The 20130-nt window shown below is 34.8% G+C and overlaps 1 protein-coding gene across 2 annotated transcripts in view; it reads right to left on the bottom strand.

Annotated features, from left to right (window-relative positions):
- The window catches only part of DNAJC5 (DnaJ heat shock protein family (Hsp40) member C5), a 53502-nt gene extending 35262 nt beyond the window's left edge, over positions 1-18240 (bottom strand). For both annotated transcript variants that reach the window (XR_007950508.1, XM_051976811.1), the window contains exon 1: positions 17232-18240. The gene's annotated coding sequence lies outside the window, so the exon portion shown is untranslated. The remainder of the gene's footprint in view (positions 1-17231) is intronic.
- Between the last annotated feature and the right edge of the window lie 1890 nt (positions 18241-20130).

Genomic DNA, 20130 nt, shown 5'->3' with positions numbered 1-20130 from the left:
AAAAGAAAGAAAAAAAGAGGGAGAGAATAAGAGAGTACTTAGGTATGCCGCAAAGATATCTTAAAGGAAAGCTACCCAAATCTCTCAGAACTAGGAGATAAAGCAGAAATAGAAAGAATCTATTGATTATCTCAAAAAAAAGCAAAACAACAACAACAACAAAAAACTCCAGCAACAGTATAGGCAAAATCCAGAGCTTTCAGGTCAAATAAAACAAAAACACTGCGAGTAGCCAGAAAGAAAGAATTTCAAGTACTGAGGAACCACAGTCAGGATAATACATGATTTATTAGCCAACAATCTAAAGGACTGGAGAAATTTTGGGAGAAAATGGGACTTTTAATGAAAAGAATTTCCAATGATTCTTGAATTGTAAAAAACCACAAAAGCAAGTATCATATGCAATGGGGATACACTATTTTTCAAATAGAGGAGTCAAGCAAGGATGTCCATTCACCTCACTATTATTTGAAATAATTCTGGAAATTAGCAATAGCAGTAAAAGAAAGAAATTAAAGGAATAAAGATAAGCAAAGAGGAGATAGAACTGTGCCTGTTTGTTGATGACTTGGAAATCCTAAGGAATCAACAAAAATATTAATTGGGACAATTAATAGCTTCATCAAAGTTGCAGACAGCAAATAAATACCCCAAAATCAACAATATTTCTATGTAATAACAAAACATGGGGCGCTATGATAGAAAGGGAAATCCCATTACAAATAACTACAAAATGAATAAAGTATTTGGGGATCAATATCCTAAAGCACATAAAAAAACTTATATAGGTTCAATTATAAAGTATTTAAAGAATTAAAGAACAATCTTTAGTGCTCATGGCTGGGCCATACTAATATAATAAAAATAACAATCCTAGCAAAATTAATTTATGCTTTTAATGCTACACCAATCAAATCAAGGGTCAACACCAGTCATCTTGATCTATATCATGCCACTGGACCCAGATGACTCAAGGGAAAGTGAGTCAGGTGACTCTGCACAGACCTCTCATTTAAATTCAATTCACTTACACATCATGGCCATCACTTTCTTGATGTCATAGTCCTCTTCGAGAATGAAAGACAAACAACAATCACAAGAATACTTTATAGACCTTGGTAAAATAACAAAAATTATTTGTTAAAAAAAAAAAAAAAAAAGCAAAGGACCAGAATACCAAGGGAAATGATGAAAAGAAGTAAAGATGATAGGAAAATAAAGCCTCCAGGGCTTAAATTATATTATAAAGAAGCAATTATCAAAACATCTGGTATTAATTTTTTTAAAAAGACATAAATTAATGGAAAAGACTAGATAAGGGAGGTTAAGATCTTAAAGTAAATAAGAGACAGAGATAACTACAAAAGATAAAATATTTAACTTTGATTACTTGAAATGGAAAAGTTTCTACACAGATAAAATTAGTAATGCATCACCCATTTAAGAAACTAAGTACTTTGTAATTGTCTTAGATCATTGTATTGCTGAGAATAGCTCAGTCATTCACAGTTGAACATCATATAATATTGCTGTTGCTGTGTACAAAAAGAGTCTTTTGGTTCTGTTCACTTCATTCAGCATCAGTTCATGTAAGTCTTTCAAGGTTTTTCTGAAATCTGTTTGCTCATCATTTCTTAAAGTACAATAGTATTCCATTACAATCACATAAGTTGTTCAATTATTCCCAATTGATGGGCAGTCCCTTAATTTCCAATTTTTTTTGCCACCACTAAAAGAGGTGCTACAAATATTTTAGTACAAAAATCTCTTCCCCCCACTCCCTACTTATATCTCCTGGGGATACAGACCTAATAGTGGTATTTTGGATTAGATGGAATGCAGTTTTATAGTTCTTTGTACATAGTTACCATTACCCTCCAGGATAGTTGGATCAGTTCGCAAGTCCACCCACAGTGTATTACTGGCTCAATTTTCTCAGATCCCCTCCAATATTTATCTTTTTCTTTTTCTGTCATATTAGTCAGTCTGATAGGTGGTTAAGGATAGATGCTTCAGTTATTGTTGTTGTGATTTTCCTAATCAATAGTGATCTTTGATTTTGTTGTCTGAAACTGCCTATTCATATCCTTTAACCATCTTATCAATTGGGGAAATGACTTATATTCTTCTAAATTTGATTCAGTTCTCTAATTTTTGAGAAATGAGGTCTTTATCAGAGATGCTTGCTATTAAAATGATGCCCTACCAATCCAAGTTAAATTTTGTGTTTGTACAAAATTTTAAAAAATTTAATATAATCAAAATTATCCATTTTACATCTTGTGATGCTATCTCTTCTTTGGTCATAAATTCTTCCCTTCTTTATAGAATTGACAGATAAACCATTCCTTGCTCTCCGAATTTGTCTAGTCCTAATTTGTATCATCCTTATGTTGAAATCATATATCTATTTTGAATTTATTTTGGTATATGGTATAAACTCATGGTTTATACCTAATTTTTGCTATTTACTACTGTGTATTGTATATCCAAACTATTCTATTGATCGATCTACACTTTATTTTTTAACCAGTATCAGATTGTTTTGATGATTATAAAGCAGCAAGGCCACCTTTCTTTACTTTTTCCCTCCATTAATTTCCTCAATATTCTTGAACTTTTGTTATTCCAGATGAATTCTGTTATCATTTTTTCTACTTTTGTAAAATAATTTTTGGTAGTTTTGAGTGGCATGGAACTGAATAAGTAAATTCATTTGTGTAGAATTGTCATTTTTATTATGCTGCCTCAGCCTATGAAAGAGCAATTAATATTTTTCTAATTGCTCAAATTGACTTTGTGTGAAGTTCTGTAATTGTATTCATATAATTCCCAGGTCTATCTTGGAAGAACAATTCAAGTACGTTATGTCTCAATGACTTTAAAAGAAGAAGAGAAGAAAATCATAGTGGGGGAAGAGAAGAAAGAAAAGTTAGGGAAAATGATCTTACATAATGCAGAAGTCCATATCCATAGCTACACAACAAAAGGAGGATAGCTGACAAGTGACCCTCATTCTTATTTGAATTGGTTAAAGGATAGAACAACATGTACACAAATAAATTATTCAATAAAGAAACAGGTCAGAAAGGGACAAGGAAGACAAGGGAAGGGCAGCTTGTTGGCATAGTGGATAGATAGAATGCCATGCCTGTAGTCAGGAAAACTCATATAACTGCCTTCAAATCTAGCCGCAGGCACTTAGTAGCTGTGTGACCCTGAGCAAGTCACTTAATACTGTTTGTCGCCTGTAAAATGAGCAAGAGAAGAAAACAGCAAACCACTCCAGTATCTTTGCAGAGGAAACCCTAATGGGGTGAGGAAGAGTCCATTAGGATCCAGCTGAATGATCAGCAAAAGATTAAGGGAGGCATTAGTTTTAAGCAAAACAAACTAGGGACATGCAAAAATAAGACTTTTTTTCTTGAGTTGGTAAAGAACAGGAATCCAAGAGGGATTCATAATTTGGGGAATAGCTGAACATGATGTGATATATAAATGTCAGAATACTATTGCATGGTAAGAAATTATGAAATGGATGGTTTTAGAAAATCTTGAGAGGCAGCTAGTTGGTGCAGTGGACAAAGCACCAGCTGAAGTCAGGAGGACCTAAGTTCAAATTTGGCCTCAGATTCTTAACACTTCCTAGATGTGTGACCCTGGGCAAGTCACTTAACCCCAACTGCCTCAGCAAAAAAAAAAAAATAATAATAATAGTAATAATAATCTTGAAAAACATGTATGACTTGATGTGGAATGAAGTAAACAGAACAAAAACAACTTATACAATGACAACAATATGATAAAGACAACTTTGAAAGAATTAGGAACTTTGATCATCATAATGATCAACCATGATTTCAAAGGGACGACAAGTGATGAACTATGCTATGATCTTGCTGATAAAGAGGTAAAAAAATTCAATGTGAAGAATAAGACATTTAATATTTTTGGACACAGTGAATATGGACATTTGTTTAGCTTAATTATACATGTTTGCAACAAGGATTTTGTCTTTCTTTTACTCTCAAATAGAGGAGGAAAAGTCTAAGTGGGAGATTTTTAATGATTTAATAATTAAAAAACAAAAAACGCTACAAAAAACCAAATGAAATAACACTTACAAAGCACTTGGCACAGTTCCTGGCACATGCCAGGCACTGAGTAAATGGATTTCATTAATTTAACTTTTATAACAAGGCTTATGTTTACATCAATTTAAAATTTTTTCTCACAGAACAAGATTAGTTAAACAAGATTATGAAAAAGTTAATAAAATACTTGAACTCTTTTCAAGCATTTTACAAATACTATTTCCATCCTACTGTTTTAAAAAATGTTAATAAATTTTCTAGAAATAACTTCTTTGACATCTTATTCAAAGATCCTTTTGTGGAGTCACTACATTACTGCAAATTTCATTTCATTAAGAAGCCTAAAACTTCCTAGCCACTTACACTCTCTGGATCTCAGTGGATTGAATTAAATAGTCTCTATGGTCCCTTACAGCCATGACATCCTGCAATTGTAAGTCTATGAAAACTTCATAGTAAAAATTGAAACTTTAGAATAGTCAAGTTATTAAGGTGTTCTTTGCTTTATAGAAAGATTCACAAATTTCCTTTATATTATGAGGCCCTAGAGTCCATTAAAACATAATGCAATTTATTAAAATTTAATTTTTAGCAAAGTTTTCCAGGAATAAGGCTATTACACTGCTACCATCATAGTGCAAGCTCACACTTAAACTACTTCAGTAGTGCACCAATCACTCTCTCTGCCTTAAGTTTTTCTCCACTCTAGTCCATTCTCCACTGAACTATCAAGCAGATCTTCCTAAAATACAGGCCTGAGCATGCCACCCTCCCAGTTCAATCACTTCCAGGTATTTCTTACTACCTCAAAAACTAAATATAAAACCCTATAAATATAAAATTTTAAAAAGATGCTTCATAACCCGGCCCTTTCTTATGTTTTACTCCCCTCCATATGCTTTGTGATCTAATGATTCTGGCATCTTTGATGTTTCTCACACAGGACACTCCATTTCCAAATGTCATATTTTCACTGGCTTTTTCTCCATGCCTGGGATTCTCTTTTCTTCATCTGCTTCCTGGTTTCCTTCAATTTTAAGCTAATGCCCTATCTTCTGCAAAAAGTCTATCATGGCCTTCTACTTTCACTGCTTTGAGAGTATATGCAATTGATCCTGCCTATATTTTGTTTGTACATAGTAATGTGCATATTGTCTCCCCAATTTAGACTTGAACTTATTGAGAGCAGAAGCTGTTTTTGGCCTCTCTTTGTGTTCTTAGCATTTAGCACAGAGCTGACACACAGGAGACACTTAAATGATTATTGATCTGACTTCTATAAAATGAGGTATATTTGTTTTGTTTTTAAGGAGAAACAAACAAAAAAAATCCTCAACAACTTTTATATTTATAAATTTAATACATAGTTGATCATGTCATCTTTCTTTTTAATGGTCTTGGGAAGAGCAGGAAGGTAAACACAAGCTGCTATTACTAAGTCATAAACAGGTTTAAGTGGGAAATGATAAGATCTAACATTATAATAAAGGTTAATATTCCTTTAAGAAAAATAAAATTAACTGATTCTGAGCAATATGCTGCATATTTACATAAATGTAAATATATTTTAAAAATAAATGCTAAATACATATTTTTCAGACTTTCATGGAAGTAGTTCTTGACATGATACATGTAATCTAGGGGAAGTAGATCACATAGTATTTTAAAACTTCGAATATAGTCTAAAATTGGAAACAGGGAAAATAAAGGCTGTCAGTTTCATTTCAGAAAAAAAAAGTACAGCATTCAAGGTAAATAAAAGATCTGAAATTCTTAAGTTGTTTCATCATAGATTTTAAAGAAGGGAAAAGGACCTGTATATGCAAGAATGTTTGTGGCAGCCCTCTTTGTAGTGGCCAGAAACTGAGGGTTGAGTGGATTGGAGAATGTCTGAATAAATTATGGTATATGAATATTATGGAATATTATTGTTCTGTAAGAAATGACCAGCAGGATGATTTCAGAAAGGCCTAGAGAGACTTACATGAACTGATGCTGAGTGAAATGAGCAGGACCAGGAGATCATTATATACTTCAACAACAATACTATATGATGATCAGTTCGACGGACCTGGCCATCTTCAACAATGAGATGAACCAAATCAGTTCCAATGGAGCAGTAATGAACTGAACTAGCTACACCTAGCGAAACAACTTTGCAAGATGACTCTGAACCACTACATATAATTCCCAATCTCTCTATTTTTGTCTGCTTGCATTTTTGATTTCCTTCACAAGCTAATAGTACACTATTTCAAAGTCCGATTCTTTTTGTGCAACAAAATAACTGTATGGACATGTATACATATATTGTACTTAACTTATACTTTAGCATATTTAACATGTGATGAATGGTTAACCTGCCATTTGGGGAAGGGGATGGGGTGAAGGAGGGGAAAAACTGGAACAAAAGGTTTTGCAATTGTCAATGCTGAAAAATTACCCAGCATGTATCTTGTAAATAAAAAGCTATAATAATAATAATAAAAGTTGTTTCATCATCGGCCTTTTCATTTTTCTTTGCCAGCTAAAATATTTTAAACTAAGACATTAAGTCAATTTTTATCCATCAAGACAATCTGTTTGTTATAAGAAAAAAAAATTCCTAAAAAATCATCATGTGAAGAGGGTTGGAAAGACCGACTGCAATTCAGATCCCAAATAGCTAAAATAGTATCAAAATAAAAACAGTATTAATAGATACATTTTAAAAGCCTTTTTTATTCAAAGAATTGTAGACTTATTTTCTCCACTGGTCATCTGTACTTTTTGACGTAACTTGTTCCTATAACACAACTTCAATGCAAAGTCAGCATCAATAAATTCCTTTACTCTATGCAGATATTTTAAAATTAATTTTTCTTCTTAAAGTAACAAATTAGAATGTTTATTTGTCCATGCATAGAACAGAAGAAAAGAGGACTGTCATGAAACTCAAGGTTTCTATCACATTTAACTTATTTTTCTTGAGCATATAAGAGTAATCTAAAGGAAATATATTCAAAAATGAACTTAAGGCTAAACACTAAAATCAAAGGTAATTATCCAAATGCATTCTAAATCTCAAATATACATCTCAACAATAAACTCTTCCTTAGGAACACAGGATCTGCAATCACTGTGTGCTAAGTAGCCAATACAGTCAAGTGAAATTCAATGAGAATGATTTGTCAAGATCAGATAATATAACATTTGCTATTGATTTCATACCACAGTCTTCCATTGAAACTTTTGCAATTTACAGAAATTCATAAAATCTGAAGTATTATAAAAGTGTAATCCACAACACATAAATGTTGAATTCTCAGTAACAAAAACCCTCTTTCATCACAGTTAAATCAGAAAAAAAAAGACACAGAAGACCAGTATAAGGATGAAATATTATCATTTTATGCTGGACAGCTCCCAGAATAAGGAAAAAACGTAACTGACTAAATTTATTTTTATATTCTAATCTTATGAAAGAAGCTGAGTTTTGAAATATTCTATAAAGGTAAATTAATGTAACCATATCAGAGTTCTCTTATAAATAATACTAATGACAAAGAAACTAACAGATGGTAATGATACGGTAATGTAACAGTTTATTAGCCCTTTGACGTTATAAAGAACTTTCACATATCATTTGATTCTCATAAGTCTATAAGATAGACTATTAATAAAATATTCTTACTTTATGAGGAAACAAAGGCTCAAAAAGGTTCAATGTCACATAATTAATAAATGGCACCATTAGAATGTCACATAAGTGGCACAACCTTCCTGTTTCAAGACCAAAGCTCTTTCTAATACATCTATCATTAATTCCCTTTAAATACTGGTTATGAGGCTAATTTCTCAAAATGAAATGGTAAAACTTTTCTATGAATAATAGGTCTCTGGGTACTGGATGCACATATATTAAATATAAAAATTAATTTTTATGTTTCTATTCAAGGAAAAATTAAGTTTTATTATATCTAATCTTATTATGAAAATAGTTCTCTACAATTAACATCTAAATATATAATTTACAATTTCATACCCTCATCTTAGATATTTTATGTATTTTCCAAAAAGAAAAATAAGCAACTATATTTATTTCTGGCAATTTATTTTATAAATGTGAAGCACTAAAATGTTTGTATGGTTTATAATGCCGAGCCAAAGGTTTTTCTTTGTTCATTAAAAGACTCTAGAAGAAGAAAAACAATATTTTATTGTCTCTGAAGTACTTTCTTGTTTTTAAATTCAAGCTATTGGTAACTGTTTTGGTACATATCCTTTTTACAGAAACAAAACTTTTTAGTGAGGGATTCTTTAATGAAAAATAGATGACTTTTACTTTTATAATAAAGCTTACATTTAAATAGTATTTCAAGATTTTCAAAAGTGTTTTATTTACACTATCTCATTTGATCCTCACAATAACCATGTGAAGAAGGTGCTATTATTTTAAAGATGAGGAAACTAAGATTTAAAGAAATAATTGGCTCAAGAGGGTCACGTGAGGTAAAAAACTTTTGAAGCAGGATTTGAATTCAGTTCTTCCTGGCTTCAAGATCAATGAACTATTAGATAACATCTATTTCTGTGTGTGAGAAGAAAAGTTTGCTCCTTTATCTTCATTTAAAAATCTGCTTTTTCAAAAAGTAGCTTAACTAAATGTCATTATATTCATTAGAATACTTTCCTAACCAAACTTGAATATTCCCATTAAATAGGGTTAATGTCAAGTATTTTAACAGCAAGAGTAAAGAATATTAAAGAATGTCTTTTATATTACTCTAAAAGATTTTGGATTTCCTTAAATATTCAAATTTAACTATCATTTCACTTTTCTTGAAATATTTAAAATTAAAGACTCAAATCCCAATATCAATCATATGATTCACATCTGTAGTCAGGACTCCCTTTTAATGGTGATATGACTATTTTTAAGCTGTGTTGGTTGGATTTTAATTAATAAAAATTAAAATCTGAGGAGTGGAGAAAACCCTAGAATTAGAGTTAGACTGCCTGGGATCTAATGCTTGTTCCACTAACCTGTCTATTTTTGGATTAAGTTACTTTAACCTTTCAGGGCCTTAGTTTTTTTATCTATAAAGTGAGCCAGCAGAATTAATTATGATAAAGCCTTTTAATGTTTTTTTCTTACTCTAAAAATCTTAAGAGTTTATGAACCCACATTTTACATTAACTAAACAATATGCCAAAAACCTCACAAAAAACCTGAAATTGAGTAAGTCACTTAAGTTTCAAAGACTTACACCATAATCTAACCTAAGTAGTTATATGATACAGTAGATAGAAAACTGTGCTTGGAGTCAGGAAGAGGCCCAGTTCAAATCCAGGTTCAGACACTTATTATCTGTATGATCTTGAATAAGTCACAATCTGTTTCAGTTTTCTCAACAGAAAAATGAAATTAATAGGACCAGCCTCACAGGGTTATTGTGAGGAATAATTGAGATCGTATTTGCAAAAGATTTTGCATAATATGTGCACATAGCTGGCATCATATAAATGCTAACTAAATCAACCTTTAAATTAAGGCTTCATTCAGCTGCAAAGCTAGTAAATGACCAGTTGCCAATCATCTTTTGTAATGAACATATTTGATGATGTAATGCCACCATTCAAACACTTTAAAGATTTTCATTAACAGTGGTTTTTCGAAAAGTTTTATTGAGTTTTAAAGTGATAGGGCTAAAAAGGGAAACCAAGGAGAAATATTTTCACAGACAAAAAGGACACAGAAGAAGGCTGTCTCCTTCAGAGATGAAACCTAAATTTCAACTCCAAGGTCTACAAAACTGAAAGTCCAATACACATATAACTAGCAAAAAGGATTTTAGGAGAAGCCTAAGACCCTAATCATAGAGGTAGAATATGATATAATAGAAGTAGAACTATTTCTGAAGTCAGAGTTCTGATTTGAAATCACCGATTTCAACTGAATCATATAACCATTCTGGGTTTTGCATTCCTCAGCTTTAAAATGAGAATAACTTCTAGCATCCTTTTTACTTCTAAACTCTATGATCAAATAAAGATTATCTAGACTCCCAAGCCTCCTTTAGACTTGATATTTTCAAAAAAGATATATATTTTTTTCCTCCTGTCATTTGTTCTATGAGCTGAGCTCCCAGTATAAAATTTTCAGGAATTACCTACATATACAGACCAACCACTAACTAACACAAGCACAGAAAACTAATGAAATCATCCAAACTTCTTAAAATTAAGGTATCTGAACAGCACTGCATAAAGATATCATAAACAAAAGGACATTATAGTTACACAACTTAATACGTTAATAATGCTCTTAACTAGCATCATGGCAGCTTGATGATACAATTCATAGAGTGCTGGGCCTAAAGTCAGGAAAATTCATCTTCCTGAGTTCAAATCTGGCCTCAGACACTTACCAGTTTTATGATCCTGAGCAAGTCACTTACCCCTATTTGCATCAATTTCTTCAATCAGTAAAATGAAGTGGAGAAGGACCACTCCATTATCTTTGCCAAAAAACAAAACAAAAAAACAAAAAGGGTCATGAATAGTTGGATTCAACTGAAAAACCAGTATTGTCACAGGAGCAAATATCAAATTAATTATTGCTATTTTTAAGATTACTTTCAAGACCACAGTATAAAGAATTAGAAGATTCCTTAAGAGATCCCTTAAGAGATCTAATACCTTCATTTAGAGACAGGAAACAATAGCCCAAATAAGTGAAAGTAATTTGTCCAATAGCATGAAGTTATTAAATAGCAAAGCAGGTATTTGAATGGTTTATCATTTTGAATTCAATGTTCTTTCCAGTATATTACTGCTACCTCCAATTATTTTCAAATACTAAATACTTCAGAGGATAAGTGATTTCATTACTGTGAGGATCATGTTTTTGCAAAATATGCAGAGAAGGTGTCAAGTCACACTATAAAGTTCTATAAAACAAGCTCAGTTGTTGTAATGTGATCATAATTGCTACTAGAAATATCACTATAACGAAATGAAGGAAAAGTAAGCATCACATGTACTAAACTTATTTCCTTCATAAGCAAACAGTTTAGTAGAAAGAATAATGGACTCGGGAGACAGGTGAATGGTTAAAATCCAACTGAAGCATTTATTAGCTGGTCAAGTTATTCTCTGACTCTCAGTTTCTCTCAGATGTAAAATGGAGACATTATTATCTGTATAATGCATTTCAAATGGTTATTGTGAGTACTAGAGATAATTTAGTCTACTCTCATTTCTGATACCTAAACTGATGGCATTTCAGTGCTTACTATCAAATATTGTAAGTAAATGTGACTCTAATGAGGATAAAGCTAATAAAAGCGTGAAAAGAAAAAATAGTTATATCTGAAAAAAAAATTTAATCACAAAATGCTTCCTCAAATAATACAACCTTTCTGGAGAAGAATTTGAAACTATGCCCAAAGGGCCATCAAACTGTGCATACCTTTTGATCCAGCAGTATTCTCCACTGATTCTACATCCCAAAGAGATCATAAAAGAGGGAAAAGAACCCACACATGCAAAAAATGTTTGTAGCAGCCCTTTTTGTAGTGGCAAGAACTGAAAATTGAGTAGATGCCGATCAGTTGAGAAATGGCTAAATAAGTTATGGTATATGAATGTAATGGAATATTGTTTTATAAAAAATGATGAGCAGGCTTATTTCAGAAGCCTGAAAAGACTTATATGAACTGATGTTGAATGAAGTGAGCAGAACCAAGAGAACACTGTAAACAATAATAACAAGATTATGTGATGATGAATTGTGATAGGTGACTTTAAGAAAGAGGTGATTTAAGGGAATTTTAATACACTTGGGATGGAAAATACTGTCTGCATCTAGAAAGAGAACTATGGAAACAATGTGGAGCAAAGCAAAATATTTTTACTTTTTTTGTAGTTGTTGTTTGCTTGGTTCCCCCCCTTTCTCGTGTTTTTTTTTTTTTTTTTTTTTTTTATCTGATTTTTCTTGCATGACATGACAAATATGGAAATATATTTAGAAGAACTACATGTCTTTAACCTATATCAACTTACTTGTTCTCTTGGGGAGGAGGAAGATAAAGGAGGGAGGGAGAAAAATTTGGAACACAAAGTTTTTCAAAAGTGGATGTTGAAAACTATCTCTTTGCATATATTTGGAAAAATAAAATACTAATGGAAAAAAAAAAGCTTCCTCAGGAGAAATATGGATAGTAGGGCACAAGATTCAACAGTAAAACTGGGATATCAACAGCTTCAGAGAAAACTAAGGCTCAAAACCAAAAATGACTAAGAACCCCTAGGGCAACAATTCTCAAACTTTTTGGCATCAGGAGCCCTTTATATTTTATAAGAATTATTGAAGACCATTACCTCCAATTTTTGTGTATATGGGTCATATCAATCAATATTTACTGTATTAGTAAGTAAAATATCTTAGTTATTATTATGAAAATAGTTTTGACCTTGCAAACTCCCAAAAGAATTTCAGGGATCCTACAGACATCCCTGGACTATATTTTGAGATATAAGAATACACTGTACTGTTTTAAGACTACACTGCCTAGAGTAACCTATTGGGAACAACTTTTTAGATTGATCATTAGATTGAGTAATGAGGAAATTACTCATTTCCTCCAAGAAAAACCATTATGGAATTATGTCCTGATCAAAATTGCTAATAACTAGTAAGTCAAAATTTCTGCATTACTTCTTCGAAGTGAATTTCTACAAGAACTAATCATTGTGGAGTTCAGACTCATTCAGATGATGGTTACAATCCAGGGTTTAAAGCCTACACCCTTTCCACTCTATAAAAAAGCTATAATTTTATTGGCATGTGTATTGAGTCTAGCTATCCTAATAACAAATGTTCTTAAAACTCTGTGCTTTTTGTTAAGTTTTGCATACATTCTTTATATAAAGGATGTACTCAATATGTTACAAGTTTTTCTTTTAGTATTTTATCAAGAGTATCAATGTATCATTCATACTGTTCAAGCACTGTTTCTTTCTCAATATATGGCTGGCATACTTCTTTTCCCAGACATACAAATTCTCACTATTTTTAAAACTATACTTCAGTTTAAATATCACTAATAATGTTCTACAACCTTCTTAAGCTTGTAATCCATTTTTTCTATCAGTTTTAATTCTTTTGAAATCACTATTTCCTACTGTTTATAACTATATATCATCATTGGAAGACATGTAAACAGATGGGTCAGGAAGAAGCAGTTGGATTACTGAAAGCACTAAACATTTCCCAAACCCGACCTAGTTTTCTCTTCCTCCTCCTGTTCGATTCTAAGCCTAGCTCATAATCTACCTGCAGCATTTCTACTTTATATATTGAGACTAACTGAATGGAATGTTGCATGTTGCAATTTGGGCAATATGTATTTTTCATCCATTTTGCTCTTTTCAATGTGGATGGTTAGTCCAAGCTCTTTGCATTATTGTGAATTTTACTGAGATGGCTTTGTATATTCCAAGATGATTTTAAGAAACTATCAACAGACTATTCTCCCATGGCCTTGGGTTTATAAATACCACTCCTTAAAATGTTTCCACAAATGTTAATGTACTTCAAACCTACCTTGAAAGAGAACTATGCTGAAGAAGTTAAATTTTCTTTATGATTATCTAAAATGTTTAGGAATTCTTTCTAGAATAATTTTTAAAACAGGCACTAAGAGGAAATAAGAGTTCCAAAATATCCCAGTGAAACACTAAAATGTCACTACATTGTTGTTTATGATTCTGTCATGTTCTTTGTATTCAAAGGCAAGGATTCTATAGTGTTTTGACATATATATATATATATATATACACACATACACACACATACATACACATATATGACAGATGTGATTTCTGACCCACTATCCCTTTCAACATTGGGATATCTAAAGAATCTTATTGTCTGTGGGTGGTTTTCTCTTCATCCCATGGGTTGTATAAAGCTTTTGAAAACAAGAAAAGGACTGACTCACTTTGAACAGTATCTATCATAGAACTGTGTACAAATAAGGGATTAGCAAATATTTTGGGCTGATTTTTTTTGATGAACAGGCTACCCTATCTCTGTTGGTTAAGTTGATTATTTTGTAGCACTTGCTTCCTATTGGTCAAACCTATAATACATGGCTTGAAGTTTTTTCTTCATCAAGTCTTTAACAGTGTTCTTCCACAAACTCTATCTGCTATTGCCCCACTTAAAACTTACCATACGGGAGCTATCTGGAAGCTCTCCTGTCACCAAGTCCAACAGTACTGTATTGCAGTTAGCATCCTTATTAGGCTGGTGGACTGACTGTGCTTTAAAGCTCTTGTTGATGGTCCTGTCTTGTCATTCATTGTTGGTTACAGCAGTGATGACAATGATGAGACTTCAAGTAAATAAGATATGTCCTTTCTGTCAGCTGAAGACTCACACCCACACAGAAGGTCAGACGTAATCGGCTCTCCTACAGCCTTTCAGCTTAGTTTGGAACCTAATCCCACACTGCTACACCATTCTTCCCCATCTCCTAGGGTACTGACAGAGATGAAAGACGATAGTGAATCCATTAAAAGTGATCCAGTCTTCTAGGTACACTAATTTAAATAGTTCCACAAATTTTGAAGTTAAGGTTTCTTATTTTTATCTTCCAGGTGAAAGATTACATATGCCTGAAATTCAACTTAATATTAAAAAAAGAAAGCAGCAAAGTAATTAATACAATCTAACCTAATTTCAATTAGCTTTCTATATGGAGTAACATTTTTTTCATCTCCATGAGAGATATAAATAGAACATGACAATGGACAGAAACAGTCAAGGTTTTGCTGTTAAAATAGATTTTAGTGACAAATTCTGTGACTACTGAGATAACTAAAAAATTTAAGAACACCTATAATACTATGTTCCCCTGTTCAAAATATCTAATAAGCAGCTCAGGTTTAAGGATAGACAAAAATGAAGATGAAAACAAAAACAGAGCCTTTATTTCTAATTTCCTTTTCAGGTCTGACACTTCATGCTTTTTCTTATGTGACTGAAGAGATTTGACCCTTAGTATCTCTTAACAAAGATTGCCTCCTCTACTTATTTAATCAAATTTTAGCTGCAATGAACACCTAGTAATCCTGAAACAAAACAAAACAAACAAAAAAAAAAAACGAACAAACTTGATGAAAATAACAAGGTTCTAGTACAAATCTTATCATGGTTATGTGATGCTTTTAGACATTTTTAGATATACTATGGCATAAAAGATAGTCATAAAAGGGTTGGTAGAAGGAGCTCTCCACAAACTGTCAAAACTACAAATTCTTTACAAGTTTGGATATTATATTTTGAATCACTAAATCTTACATTTTAAAATTTACTTAGAAAGTTTGATTGACAGAATGCACTACAACACTAAAGACTATAAAAAATTTTAAAGGAAATTAAATAATACTACAACACAAGGACAGGGATAGGGAGGGACAGACTGGTAATTTCACTGACATAGGCAATTACATTCTTTGAGAGTTGCCTAGGGCATTGAGAAATTAAGTGACTTGACAAATCTAGAAGCTTAACTTTAACCCAAGTCTCTCAGGCCCTGAGGTCTGCTTACATTCACAAAGCTAGATTGCCTACCACAAGGCTCCTTTAATTCAAAATCTATGTAATATACCTAAACTAATGATTTATTAAACCCCAAACTGCTAAAACACAGCCTAATTATTTTTCCATTGTAGAATCTGGTTAGAGCATCCAGTACTCTCAACTTTTTCTAGGATAACAACATGCTCAAATAATTCTGCAAATATATCTGACAACAAATTATAGACAAAATAGAAAAGGAACAAGATTTTTCAGTTCCACTTCACCAATTCTTTCAGTTGCTATTTTGTTTTGAGGCATACTGTTGAAATGAAAAACAAAGCCAAACCCCTCAATCTGAAAACTGGAAAAGACACTTCTTAATATATGACACTTCTAATATATGAGAATATATTCTCCCCCCTAATTCCAGTCATCCAAATGCTTAAAAAAACCCTAATAAATATTAAAATTAGGCAAGTAAGTATGTTTTCCATCAAGAAATACACTTTATAGATTAAAGTAAAATGGCCTTAGGATTCTCCCCACAATTAAAAAGAAAGTATTGAATAAACGTTATACGGGCCTAGTATTAAAAGGAATAGTAAATTGGCATATTCCTTTTGGTTAAAAAGTCTTAGCATCCAAATTCTATAGGGAAAACACCCCCTCAAATGCAACCCCTACAACTATTTATCAAGATACCTCACTAAGGCAACATCAACACAGGACCAATGAATAAGTGACCAAATCCAGGAAATCGCCTCCGTCTCTCCCTTCTTAGTCAAGTCTTTCCAAGGCCTATCTACAATTCTCTTTCCAAGGCCTATCTACAATTCTCATTCTTTCATTGCCCAGGCCTCTTACTATTTCATACCAGATACGTCCCTGGAAGGCTGACACTTTTCCCCCATACGGTTCCACAGGTTCTCTTCATGACTCTATTTCCATAACCCTCTTCCGTTACCTCTTCTAACCCCCTCTTTCACCAAGGCTGCTCACCACCAGCTTCTCCTTATGGACCCCCCTCCCCAATTTTCTTTTCCCCACGTCCATACAAATTCCCTTTCCACTATTCATTTCCCTAATCCAAGTATCACATCCCCTCCCAGCTTCCCCTCCGGTTTCTCCGCCCCACGTCCCCTCCCCCTACTCCTCGTCTCGGTGTCCCCTCCCCCAGTTTCTTCCAATTCCGGTTCCTCAATTACACGTACCCTAAGTGGGTGTCCCCGTACTCTAGACTTCATCCAGGCCAGTGCCGGTGTCCTCCCCTCCAGGCCAGGGTTCCCGAAGCCTCCCTTGTCTCCCCTCCGACCCTCCCTGCCGCGGCGGGGGTCTCCACGCCCCAGGATCCCTCAGCTTTAGCTGCCCCGACTCGCCGCCCTTCCCCCTCTCCCGAGGTGGCGGCGCTGCGGCATCTCCTCTCCCCACCCCCGCTCCCGTGGCTCCATCTTGGCCTTCCGCGGCCCCAACGCTGGCGGGCTACGTGTAAAGGAGAGCAAGAAACCGGGCCTGAGCGCCGGCGCCAGGAACAGGAGGCCTGGCCCGGCCTCTCCTTAGACGCTTACCTGCTCCGGGTACAGCTGGCCGGCCGGCTCGGCTCGGCTAGTCAGTGTGTGCCTCTGGCTCCGCACCCGGTGCTGGGCCTGGGCCGCACAGTCTCCACAGCCGGTGACCGCTCCTCCGTGAGACCCTGGGCGGCGGCGGCGGCGGTAGAGGGCGCGGAAGCGGCGGCGGCGATAGAGGTAGGGGTGAAGGGGGCGGGGTGACGAGCCGGAGGAAGAGAAGTCGCGCGCGCTCACGCAACACGCTGCCCTGCGTGCGCGTTTCCAAAGACACCCCCCTCGCTCGGGAGCGCGCGGCGGGAGGCTGGGAGGAGAAATGAGGCTGGCCATGGGCGCGCGCACGCCGCTAGGAGTTTGATCGGGCGTGGGAAAAGGGGCGGGGCATGCATTAGAACATCCCTAGAGAAGTCTCCTATCCGGAGCAGGCATCAACTTGCCTGTCTTCCTTCAACCTCCCGATTTCTCGGAGGAAGAAACGAGTCTTTACACATTCGCGGCGGTGAGCCAAGTTGCCACCAACCTGCACCGGTGGCGGGTCAGTGGGGCAGCCTGCGTTCATCAATCCAGGGCGGCGGCTTGTGGCCTGCGGCTGAAGGCTATTGCTTTTGGGGAGCGATTTCGGCTTCTTCCGCGTAGACATCGGGCACGCGTTTCTCGCCTTGGGCTTGCCCCATCGGGTTCGGGGCCCTGCGCCGATCCTCTCCCCTGCTCCGGGCGGAGCATCTGACGGGTAGACGCCGGAGGCACGTTTCCACAGATAACTGAGACGGATTCCTTCGATACTATCCAGGACAGGTGACCGGCGAACGCTGCAAGCTGGAGAGATCGACTCATGATCTGAATAAAATTGATAACATTTCCAAAGGTTTGCGGACTTTTTCTTCCAGACAGCCCAGAATAGGGGCAGGGTAGGGAGTTTGAGGGTTGGAAGGGAGCGTAACCTCATTTTACAAGTGAGGAAACAGGTTCTGAATTGAGATTTGGCAAAGGTCACAACTACTAAATGTCAGGGCTGGGAATGAGGTGGCAATCTACCTGCTTCGTTCCCCCAAACCGCACCATAGATATTCCCCCTTCCCATTAAAACTATATCGCTTCAAAATAACGGTTTGATCATGTATATTTATTGCGTATCTAATTTATACATTAATATATTTAACATCTACTGGTCATCCTGCCATCTAGGGGAGAGGGTGGGGGGAAAGAGGGGAAAAATTGGAACAAAAGGTTTGGCAATTGTCAATGCTGTAAAATTACCCATACATATAACTTGTAAATAAAAGGCTATTATAAAAAAAAAAAAAACTATATAACTTCTGAAAATAAAACTTTTAAGTGAGCAAATGGCAGCTCTTGTGATCTTGAATGTTTACATATCGCTATTAGTTTTTCTGTCCTTGAGCCATTTAATTCAATTGACATTTATTAAGCACTTTTCAAGGTCAGTTTCTGTTTTTGGAAAGGATGAAAACAATCCTTTCCAGTGATACTAAGTAAACTATATGGGGAAGAGGATAGAGCGAAATAACTGCTCCAAAAGAATTTGGAGTGAATGCTTTTGGATCTGGGTTTGTGGAGATGTAAACTAGGCCTTGAAGATTATTTCATCAGGTAGAAATTTAGAAAGTGCATGTCAAGAATTAATGAAAAGTCAGGTAACTATTCTGTGTCAGTTTCTTCAGTCTGTAGAATGTAGGGGGTTAGACTGGATGAATTCTAAATCCTAATAAAAGGTAAGGATTAATCATATTCCTCTTCTGATCCTACCTTAGTAGAAGCTGTAGTAATGGTGAGTAGGGGTTATTAAGGACAGACCTCTGAATCCAAATTACAGAGTTAACCATTTGGTATCCTCAGCAAGAAGTCAAGCTGACCACAGGATCAACTTTCAACTATAAATTACTGTAAATTTGTTTTTACATTAAATGTAAATATCTCAAGTGAATTGCCCTGTAACTTACTCATTTGGGGGCTTCTGACACATTTTTCTCCCTTTGTACAAGATTCTTAGTTTTTTTCTATATCCTATTTTGGAATAAACTTCATACATTATTTGACATCTACTTCCATGACTTCTAGACTTAGTTCATCCCAGCAGGCTTAATTTCACAACCAGAGCAACTAATTTTATTTTTACACAAGTTTAAAAAAAAAAAAAAGCAGCAATTTGCAAATTACTTGGAACAAATGGTCATGCCTTTGCTTCTCCTAACATTAGGCAAATTCAGGTCAGACCTTAACCAAATGAAATCAGATTGAACTGGTTTTGCTATCTTTAATCTTCCTGTCCTGAGCCTAAGATGTCAAATATGTTTCATTACCTTCTTTTGTCATATTAATTCTGTGGTTTTTTAATGGATATTATGCTGAGGACGTGCTAAAATTGTAATTTAAAGAACAATTCAGTGACCCATAAAAAATATTGGTGACTATTGGTGAGGGAAATCAGGTCTTTGAAGGATCATTAAAGCCCACAATTAAACAGAATCAGTTGTATTAAAGCAAAAAGGAAAGTTTGGCTGAAGATAAAAATGCCAATAAATTGACAAATTTGCTGCAAACCAGTCTAATTCTCAGAAAACAAAATAAGACTTTCAGAAGGGCCTACCAGCTTGGAAATATTACTGATTCCTCCTTGTGTGACATTGGCTTCTTGAAGTTGGAAACACATCAACATTAAGTTAAAAAAAAAAAACCAACAACCAGCTAATAATTGATATGAAGTTAAAAAAAAAAAAAGTCATAGGAAAAGCAGTACAAAGACTAGAATACTAAAGAGTGAAAAATAGGTAATTTTAAGTCAAATTTTTCCATTTAAAGCTATTCTAAAACAGCTGTCAGTAGCCCAGGTGAGCCTATTAGATCTGGCCATCTTCAAGAGATTCTGAAACATTCACCAAAA

Source organism: Antechinus flavipes, chromosome 2 (assembly GCF_016432865.1).
Source record: "Antechinus flavipes isolate AdamAnt ecotype Samford, QLD, Australia chromosome 2, AdamAnt_v2, whole genome shotgun sequence".
In the NCBI taxonomy this organism is placed as follows: domain Eukaryota; kingdom Metazoa; phylum Chordata; class Mammalia; order Dasyuromorphia; family Dasyuridae; genus Antechinus; species Antechinus flavipes.
The sequence above is the reverse complement of the archived record's forward strand: the minus strand, read 5'-3'. Positions and strand labels throughout refer to the sequence as shown.